The 10,162-nt window shown below is 52.3% G+C and overlaps 1 long non-coding RNA gene across 1 annotated transcript; it reads left to right on the forward strand.

Annotated features, from left to right (window-relative positions):
* Positions 1-496: 496 nt before the first annotated feature.
* LOC138845390 (uncharacterized) lies at positions 497-3,982 on the forward strand. Its single transcript, XR_011382456.2, has 2 exons — positions 497-668; positions 2,713-3,982. It is a non-coding gene; the product is annotated as an uncharacterized LOC138845390 (long non-coding RNA).
* The last annotated feature ends 6,180 nt before the right edge of the window (positions 3,983-10,162 follow it).

The following is a 10,162-nucleotide window of genomic DNA, read 5'->3' on the forward strand; positions in this document are numbered from 1 at the left end:
CCATTCTATGAGTCTGCTGTGTATCCTGCTTCCCATATTGGATTGTTCTCTCCTTTTTAATTCTATCAGTTATTATTAGCAGACACTAATCTTGTTTATGTGACCCCTTTGACACTTAATCCTATCTTTATAATCAATTATGAACTGAAACTGATCACTTTGACTAGTGAGATGGCATTGGTACATGCCACCTTGATGGGACTGAATTGGAATCCCCTGGCACGTTTCTAACTCTACCATTAGGGGTAAGTCTGAGTGAGCATGTGCTGAACTGTACATCTCCTCCCTCTCTTATTCCCACTCTTATATTTAACAGGGATAATTTTTCAGTTAAATTTAAATGCATAAGAATAATTGTGTGTTAATTAAAAAGTTCAACCAATGGTATTAAATAGAACAAAAAAATACTAAAAGGAATAAAATAGTAAGTTTTTCCTTGACAGGACGAGGGCTGATCAAGTCATTGTTTCTCATAGTGTCCATTTCACTTCAACAGGTTTCCTTTTAGGTGCTCAGTTAATTGTCACCTATCAGGGAGAACATATGATATTTGTCCCTTTGGACAAAAAAGAAAAGAAAAGAAAAGAAAAGCCTGGCTTGCAACTTCCTGTCCATCCAAGACCACACTGTTAACTGGGCTCTGGCCGATCTTCCCCAGCCCCAGGCAGGTATGTGCGTGCAGAAAACCAGGAGCAGAGTGTGTAGAAGGAGGCATCTGGGAAGTTCTCCGGTGTGTGCTCTCCCTCCCCTTCCGCAGGTGAGCGTGTTACGGTTTACAATTGCAAGTACAAAAAAACTGTGCAGGAGCAAGAATCTGAGCAGGTGCTGGAGACCCGAGAGTCAAGAGAAAACCAGTGGCTTCGGGTAGGAGCAGTGCCAGGACTGGGGAGTGTGGGGAGACGGGCCGCCAGGGTGTGGAGCCCGGATTGTGCAGGGGGCTGTATTTGAAAGCAGAGATGTGGCTCCATCAGGTGTGCCTTCTACAGAGGCACTGGCCTGGCGTGGAGTCCCTGGCTTCCCCTCTTCTCCTAGCTCCTTACTCTGATCTCCCACTGGGTGGGCGGCTTCTTGTAAGATGTCTAGGGTTCTAGGCCAGCACTGTGGCACAGTGGGTTAGTGCCCTGGTCTGCAGTGCTGGCATCCCATATGGGTGCCAGTTCAAGACTCGGTTGCTCCACTTCTGATCCAGCTCTCTGCTATGGCCTGGGAAAGCAGTAGAAGATGGCCCAGGCCCCTGGGCCCCAACACCCATGTGGGAGACCTGGAAGAAGCTCCTGGCTCCTGGCTTCGGATTGGCGCAGCTCCAGCTGTTGCGGCCATCTGGGGAGTGAACCATTAGATGGAAGACCTCTCTCTCTCTCTCTCTGCCTCTGCCTCTGCCTCTGCCTCTGCCTCTCTGTAACTCAGCCTTTCAAATAAATAAATAAATCTTTAATAAAAAGAAAATGTCTAGGGGTCCATTTTCTTTTGTTTCTGTCTTTCTTTCTAAGAAATATTTATCTGAAAGGTAAAGAGAGAGAGAGAGAGAACTTCCAACTGTTGCTTCACCACCCCCAGATGGCTGCAATGGCCAATACTGGGCCAGGCCAAACACAGGAGCTTCATCTGGGTCTCCCACATGGGTGCAGGGGCCCAAGGACTTGGGCCATCTTCTTCCACTGCTTTCCCAGGCACATTAGCAGGGAGCTGGATTGGAAGTGGAACAGCCAGGTCTCAAACTGGGCCCACCTGGGGTGCTGCAGGTAGCGGCATTACCTTCTACACCACAGTGCTAGGCTCTGGGGGTCCATTTTCAGAAAACAGAGAATGGAAAGTTACTCATAGTTGACTTGCAGGTGTAGCAAGTCACTAGGCAAACAGGATGTAATGGAGTAGCCAACTCACAAGAATCAATTAGAATGCAGAAGGGGAGGAGGAGGGTAACTGTAACTTAGGGAAGTTGGTGTACCCTATAGTACTCAGCCAGTGAGGAACTGGGGAGGGGCCTGTGAGCCAGGATACAAGTTTACAAGTTGCTGGCTGTACCTGCTGGGTGTGCCTGCTGCTCATCAGGCACCCGGTCTTCAAGGCAGATAATAAAGTCTCGCTTCCACTGTGCTTCCTAAGTCCAAGGCCATCTCTTGAGTGGACAGGTGAGGATACTTCCCACACACCCTCACTCTCCACCTGCTCGGCCTGAAAGCCCTGCTGCACGCTTGAACTCTCCCAGCCCCCACATCCAGTCCATCAGCTCATCTTGGCACTTTATTCCCTTTAAATCTGCAGCCTCATCGTCCCCACAGCTCTCTGTCTGAGCCTCTGCCCCTCTCACCAGTGTCCTCTGTGGCTGCCTCTCTGGCCTCCTGATCACACCTCTGCCTTCAGTGTCTTAGCCAGGCAGCAGCCAGCGTGACACTGGGACCGTGTGAGAGCTTGCTCCGCCATGCAGGTCCCTGCGGAGCGTCACATCCCACCCAGCGGAGCCTGAAGCATCGCCCTGACCCTCATGGCCCTGTGCCCTGGACTCTGCCCCCTTCTCCTGGCCCTCACTCTGGTTTCCTGCCTGCCTTGCTTCTCCTCAGTGGTCATTCTGAATATTTTCTTGCCTATTGGCCCCCCTAGAAAGAAAGTTTGGTGGAAGCAGGTTTTTTGTTTGTTTTTAAGAAAGAAAGTAATTAATTACAAAGGCAGAGAGATATCGTGCCCTCTCTCATACACTGGTTCTCTCCCCAGATGCCTACAACAGTCTGGAGCTGGGCTGCAGCCAGGACCCAGGAACCCAATCCAAGTCTCCAGTGTGGGTGGCAGGCACCCAGCTACTTGGCCATCACCTGCTGCCTCCTGACGTGCCCATTGACAGGTCGCTGGAATCAGGAGTGGAGCTGGGACTTGAACCCAGGGACTCTGGTGTGGGATGCAGGTATCCTAGGTGGCAGCTTGACCTCTGGGCCAAACACCTGCCACCAGAGATGTGTATGTGTGTCTGACTTTTCAGTGCTGTGCCTCCAGCCCTAGAAGGATGCCTGGTGCCCAGTCGAACAAGCAAGTCCTGTTGAGTGACTGACTGGTACAGGCAGCAGTTAGGCTGAGAACCGGAGCAGGAGACCATCCCAGAGGCTGTGGCAGAATCTGACAGGAGGGGTCGGTGGTCCGGTGCCTGCACAGTGCCAAGGTTTAGACGCATTCAGTTGAGAAGAGCCTGCAGCTGTAGTTGGTCCATGTGGGGAGACCGTGGCACGCCTGGGCATTCCTGCCTCTCACAGTGAACTCCAGGCTGAGGGCCCGTCGTGGTGACAGAGGGCACACAGGAAGCATTTTCTCAGCCGTCGCTGTAGGGGATCATAAGGTTGCTCCTGCCCCAGGGCGCTGTCTGTGGGATGCGCATGTTGCAGTGCATGGAAACAGATCTTGGAGGAGCTTCTGGTTGCCTTATGGAGAATCCATTCTCTCCCCATCCTGGGCATGGAGGAGAAGGCTCCCGTCAATGGCTGGGCACTTTGAGGAGGGTGTGCACCTGCCGTGGACAGCTTGTTACCATGACAGAAGGCAGCCTGGGCACTGGAGCCTGGATCAAACCCACTCCCGGATGTTAGATATGGGAGCTAATGAATGTGGTTGAGGGGAATGACTGCTTTTCTCTTAAAAAAAATTCTTTAGTTAATTCATTTGAAAGCCAGAAAGAGACCCACAGAGTGAGAAAGCTCTTATCCAATGCTTCACTCCCCAAATACAATTGTTTGGGCCAGGCCAGGGCCAAAGTCAGGAGCTGGGAACACAGTCCAGATCTCACACACGGATGGCAGAAGCCCATCACTTGAGCTGTCACTGCTGCCTCCTAGGGTCTACAGTAGCAGGAAGCTGGAGTTAGGAGTCGGAGCTGGGAATTGAACCCAGGCACCCTGGTATAGGATGTGGCCTCTTAATTGCCAAGCTAAACACTTGCTCCTAAATAATTGTTAAATAAATTGTTTTGTTCTGTGATATAATAAAAGGATAAGACATACGCCACTCTTGCTGCTGGGAACACACAGTCTCGAAGCCGTGAAAGGGAAGCAGAAACATCACAGAGCCACGTGGGCTGGAAACTAAAGCTGAGTGGTCCCTAGAGCAGCTCGCCAATCAGATAAAGGTCGTTTATTTGGCCTCTGCCTTAATCGTTGGGTTTCCTGGAGTTGGTTTTCCCTGCCACTCACAAATTCCACTTCTTTCTGAGCAGGTGCCCCACCTTGAGTGTCAGCAGGATGGTGTGCAGACACAGGGCCCCTATGATAGGAAGCCAGAAGTCCCTGGGTGTCCTTGTGGAACCCTAGCCTTGCTAATGCTGGGTGGCAGGCGGGGCTAGGGGAGCGGTGGATGTGGCTTTCTCTTGCCCCATTGCCTTGAAGCACTGTCCACTTCCAAGCTCCACCAGGCCTGGAAGGTGAGTGCTGAGCTCGGTCACAGGCTCACTGCCCAGATGCCCTCCATGGCCAGTGCTGTGTCTTCCTCACCGGGAGCTCACTTGGGCTTTCAGCATGGGTCCCAGCTCTGTTGACAGCATGAGAGAAACCTGTTTTCCTGCAGAGTCACTAACTTCCTCCTCCTCCTCCCGCTGTGGACGTGCCTTTTGGGAAGGTCTCACTCAGAGGGGATGGCACCTGTCACCCTGCAGCCGGAGGTCCCTGCACATGTCCACACGGGCACCTGTGAGTGATACATGCTGGAGCCACTGGTGCTCCAAGCCACCTGTTAACAGGGTTCTTGCTCTTGGTGGGCTCCTTCCTGGAGTATTTATAAATGGACAAAAAGCATCTACTGAAAGAGAAAACTGATTCTCATCAAATACACTTAGCAAAATATTGAAACATTTATAATGAAGTGACTTTTTTTTTTTTTTTTTTTTTGACAGAGTGGACAGTGAGAGAGAGAGACAAAAAGGTCTTCCTTTGCCGTTGGTTCACCCTCCAATGGCCACCGCGGCCGGCGCACCGCACTGATCCGATGGCAGGAGCCAGGAGCCAGGTGCTTTTCCTGGTCTCCCATGGGGTGCAGGGCCCAAGCACTTGGGCCATCCTCCACTGCACTCCCTGGCCACAGCAGAGAGCTGGCCTGGAAGAGGGGCAACCGGGACAGAATCCGGCGCCCCGACCGGGACTAGAACCCGGTGTGCCGGCGCCGCTAGGCGGAGGATTAGCCTAGTGAGCCACGGCGCCGGCTGGAAGTGACTGTTTTTTTATTAATGCAGTCAGTGATAACAGTATCTTGTGGCAGGTCTGAGAGCTACTATAATTCCAAGTCATCACACAGGCCTGAGTGGCGTTCTGAGACATCGGCAGCTGTGATGTCATGTGAACCTATGTGGGACTTCCGTCGGCCATGAAGTCACCGGGACTGCTCATGCTTTGAGGTTTTGTTGTCTGTGCTCACCATGTCTTAGAGGTCTTAGAGGAAATAAAGGTGTCATTCTCTACCCAAGTCCACGGGTCCCTGCATTCTATCCCTAGACCCCATGGGAGGTGTCCTCGAGCCCCAAATTACAAACCCTAAAGTGACGGGTACTTAACAAGTTTCTCTATGTGTGTGTGTGTGTGTGTGTGTGTGTGTGTCCGTGGTGTGCCCTGGCTTTTGTGGGCATTTCATGAGGACACTTGAAAAATCTCACAGATGTGGCTGGCAGTGTGGTATAGCGGGTTAAGCCGCCACCCATGATGCCACCATTCCATGTGGGCACAGGTTCAAGTCCTGGCTGCTCCACTTCTAATCCAGCTCCCAGCCAATGTACCTGGGAAAGCAGTGGAGGATGGCTCAAAACCTTGAGCCCCTGCACCCATGTGGGAGACATGGAATGAGTTCCAGGCTCCTGGCTCCAGCCTGGCCATTGCAGTCATTTGAGGAAGGAACCAGCAGATAGAAGATCTCTCTCTGTCTCTGCCTCTCTTTCTCTCTCTCTGTAACTTTGCCTTTCAAGTTAATAAATAAAATATTTTTTTAAAGAAAAAGTTCATGGATGTGAGTGGAATGCATTTGGTGCAGTGGATAAGACACCACGTGGAATTCCCCCATCCCCTCTCTGAGCTCCTGTGTTGGGGGTCTCCTCTTCTGATTCCTGCTTCCTGCTAATATGCACTCTGGGAAGTAGCAGGTGATGGCTCAAGTACTTGGGTCACTACCATCCACATGAGAGATCCAAACTGGGGTCCAGGCTAATGACTTCAGCCTGGTCCAGCCCTGGCTCTTGTGGGCATCTGGGGAGTGAACCAGTGGATGGAAGACCTCTGTCTGTGTCTGTCTCTGTATCTCTCTGCCTATTAAAAAAATGAAAATCTAGAAAAATTATTGATTTTTTAAAAAAGATTTATTTATTTGAAAGTCAGAGTTACACAGAGAGAGGAGAGGCAGAGAGAGAGAGAGTCTTCACTCCCCAATTGGTTTTAACAGCTGGAGCTGCGGTGATCCGAAGCCAGGAGCCAGGAGCCTCTTCCAGGTCTTCCATGCGGGTGCAGGGGTCCAAGGACCTGGGCCATCCTCCACTGCTTTCCCAGGCCATAGAAGAGAGCTGGATCAGAAGTGGCACAGCTGGGTCTTGAACTGGCGTCCATATGGGATGCTGGTGCTTCAGGCCAGAGCATTAACCCGCTGCACCACAGTGCTGGTCCCAAAAATTTTTTTTAAATGCTGAAAAAGTTCATGGAAAAATGGAATTAAAAGATAAGTTTATTAAATTATTATGGCCAGGGAGTGCAGTGGAGGATGGCCCAAGTGCTTGGGCCCTGCACCCCATGGGAGACCAGGAAAAGCACCTGGCTCCTGCCATCGGATCAGCGCGGTGCGCTGGCCGCAGCGGCCATTGGAGGGTAAACCAACGGCAAAGGAAGACCTTTCTGTCTCTCTCACTGTCCACTCTGCCTATATAAAAAAAATTAAAAAAAATAAAAAAAGATAAGTTATTCTGTGATTCAAGTGCAGTACTTTTTAAAACAATGACTGTGGGGAGCAAACCGGACTAGACTGTTGCTGGAATTGGGACTTGTTCTATGCATCTGCTCTCCCACAATATGGCGCTGGGAGAGAAGTAAACAGCTTCCGCACAGCTGCCTCCAGTTCAACCAATTAACTGTAGGACTTGCTCCTGATTGGAGAGCAGCGTACTCGGCGTGTGGGCAGCCGAGTTGGGATTGGCGGAGGAGGACTATAAAGGAGGAGAGAGACGGCATGCACCGGGAACATCTATGGGGAACATCTAAGGGAACCCGTGCAGCCCCCGAGAAAGCCGGCCGGCGGTGTGCCGCTCCCCTGCGGAAGTGGGGAATGTGGCCAGGGGGAACTGCCCTTCCACGGAGGTGGAAGGGATAGTAGCCAACCCGGGAAGAACCAGCAGCAAACCCGGGGAGGGCCGAGCAGACGAAAGAACAGCGCAGGGTCCTGTGTCGTTCCTCCACGAAGAGGGGGAGCGACATAATGGTGCCGTGACTCGGATAGGAAACTTAACTCGGATAGGAAACCTAGCTCGGATAGGAAACCTAGGACGGATAGCAAACTTAGGAGGGAAGAAACGGGAAGAAACGGGAAGAATTGGGAAAATATCGGAGAGAGAAACTAGCAAACAGCCTAGGGAAAAGCCGGACGAAAAAGGAGCCGGAAGAAGCTATTGAAAGCCTAGGCATAGACTCGGATACGGACTACGGGGGGAAGCTGGGAGAAATCTCTAAGGTCGAAAGCGAAAGTGAAAGCTAGAACAAACAGACTCGGACGCGGACTGTGGGGAGAGGCCAGGAGAAATGAGGGAGGAATATCGTTGGAGGAAAGCTTGGGGAAACATACCGGGTAGAGAAAAATGTTAGGGAAATTGAAGCCGTGGGGGGCAGGCCAAGGCGGACACGAAAGCCACTTTGGGATTCTCAAGTTAGCCCGGGAATAGGGGGCGAAAAGTTGAAACCAGAAGCTGAGACGTAAGCCAGATTGGGATCCGTCTGATTAGCCCGGGGAGCAAAGGACGGGAAGCCAAATCGTGGGGCGGAGACGTACGCTGGGTTGAATTCGCCAGGCTAGCCCGGGGAACTTGGATTGAATGCTAGTGGTGGAGACGCAAGCTACGCTGTGTTACTCGCGGAAGCCGCCGCGTGCAGAGAGAGCACGGGGCGTGAATAGATAGGGAACGGGGCTGGCGTAGGCCGTGGTTCAGACGCGAAAGGGTTAAGCGTGGAGACCGCGGAGCGCGCGAAGCCGAGCCGCGCAAAGCCGGGAAGCTGCGCAGATGAGAGAGGCGCGCGGGCTGAAGCGGCGCAGAGCCGGGAACCCGCCGGCGGGGCGAGGTGCCGGAAAGCCGCAGGGATAAGAGAAACAGAAGTTTGGAAGTGAAGTAAAAGAGAAATGGGAATGCTGGAAGATAGAAGTGAAATGGGAGAGGTAGGAATGCCCGGAGATAGAGAAATAGAGAAAAATAAGGCCTCCCCTCAACATGCCAATTAGAAGGCTTGGATTCGGTCTGCCCGATTAGTGAGGCGATGAGCACCTGGGCGGCTAGCCGCAGGTCACCGAAGACAGGCACGAATTAACATCAGTAAAGCTTCCCCACAATGCAACAATTAGGAGGCTTGGATTCGGTCTGCCTGATTTAAGGCGGTAAGCGCCAGCAAAGCTCGACCAGAGTATGAGCTGCAGGTCACCGAAGATAGGCACGAACCAACACTAATAAGTCTCCCCCACAATAAGGCAATGAGAAGGCTTGGATTCGGTTTGCCTGATAGGTCTTGTAAGTCCCCTGCGGGCAGAGCAGAGCATGCGCTGCAGGGCACCGAACACAGGCACGCATCAGCGCCTAAAAACCTCCTCACAACATGGCGAAGAGAGGACCCGGATTCGGTTTTCCTGATTGATAGGACTTGTAAGAGCCTGTGGCAACTCTAGCAAGTAGAGCAGAGTGTGTGCCGCGGGACACCGAAGACAGGCGCGTATCAACGCCAAAAATAAAAAGAAAGGGGGATCTGTGGGGAGCAAACCGGACTAGACTGTTGCTGGAATTGGGACTTGTTCTATGCATCTGCTCTCCCACAATATGGCGCTGGGAGAGAAGTAAACAGCTTCCGCACAGCTGCCTCCAGTTCAACCAATTAACTGTAGGACTTGCTCCTGATTGGAGAGCAGCGTACTCGGCGTGTGGGCAGCCGAGTTGGGATTGGCGGAGGAGGACTATAAAGGAGGAGAGAGACGGCATGCACCGGGAACATCTATGGGGAACATCTAAGAGAACCCGTGCAGCCCCCGAGAAAGCCGGCCGGCGGTGTGCCGCTCCCCTGCAGAAGTGGGGAATGTGGCCAGGGGGAACTGCCCTTCCACGGAGGTGGAAGGGATAGTAGCCAACCCGGGAAGAACCAGCAGCAAACCCGGGGAGGGCCGAGCAGACGAAAGAACAGCGCAGGGTCCTGTGTCGTTCCTCCACGAAGAGGGGGAGCGACAAATGACTTTTTAATAAAATATTTATTAATTTGTTTGAAAGCCAGAGTTAGAGGAAGACCCAGGGGAAAGGAGGGAGGAAGGGAGGGAGGGAGGAGGAGAAAGAGAGAAAGAGAAAGAGATCTTCCATCTGCTGGTTCACTCCCCAAATGGCTACAACTGCCGAGGCTGGGCCAGGCTGAAGTTAAGAGCCTGGACCCTCATCTAGGTCTCCCGTGTGGATGCAGGGGTCCAAGCACTTGAGCCATCTTCTGCTGCTTTCCGAGGTGCATTAGCAGGGAGCTGGACCAGAAGAGGAGCAGCCGGGACTCACACTGGTGCCCGTATGGGATGCCGGTGTCTCAGGCAGCAGCTCAACCAGTTGTGCAACAGCGCTGGCCCCCGTGCACAGTTTTATAATTGTACACATTTTTGTGAACTCTTTGAAGGTCCTTCATATGTGTGGATTTCAAAATATTTTTCATCTTATAATGCCCATCTCTATGAACTTTTTGAAGTACTGTGTGTGTGTGTGTGTGTGTGTGTATGAGAGAGAGAGAGAGAGAGAGAGAGAAATTCTACAGATACGTGCTCCTACACACGTACTTCACACAGACCACAGGCACGCCCAGTGGACCTGCTGTGTGCACATGCAGACCACAGGCACGCCCAGAGAGACGCTGCCAGCGGGGCACCTGCACACACCTACCTCTCGCACATGGGGCTGTGCAACCACATGCTCCCATAGAAGCACCTGCACCACTTAGACCTG

Source organism: Oryctolagus cuniculus, chromosome 15 (assembly GCF_051225735.1).
Source record: "Oryctolagus cuniculus isolate XC-2025 breed Fujian yellow rabbit chromosome 15, ASM5122573v1, whole genome shotgun sequence".
Taxonomy (NCBI): Eukaryota; Metazoa; Chordata; class Mammalia; order Lagomorpha; family Leporidae; genus Oryctolagus; species Oryctolagus cuniculus.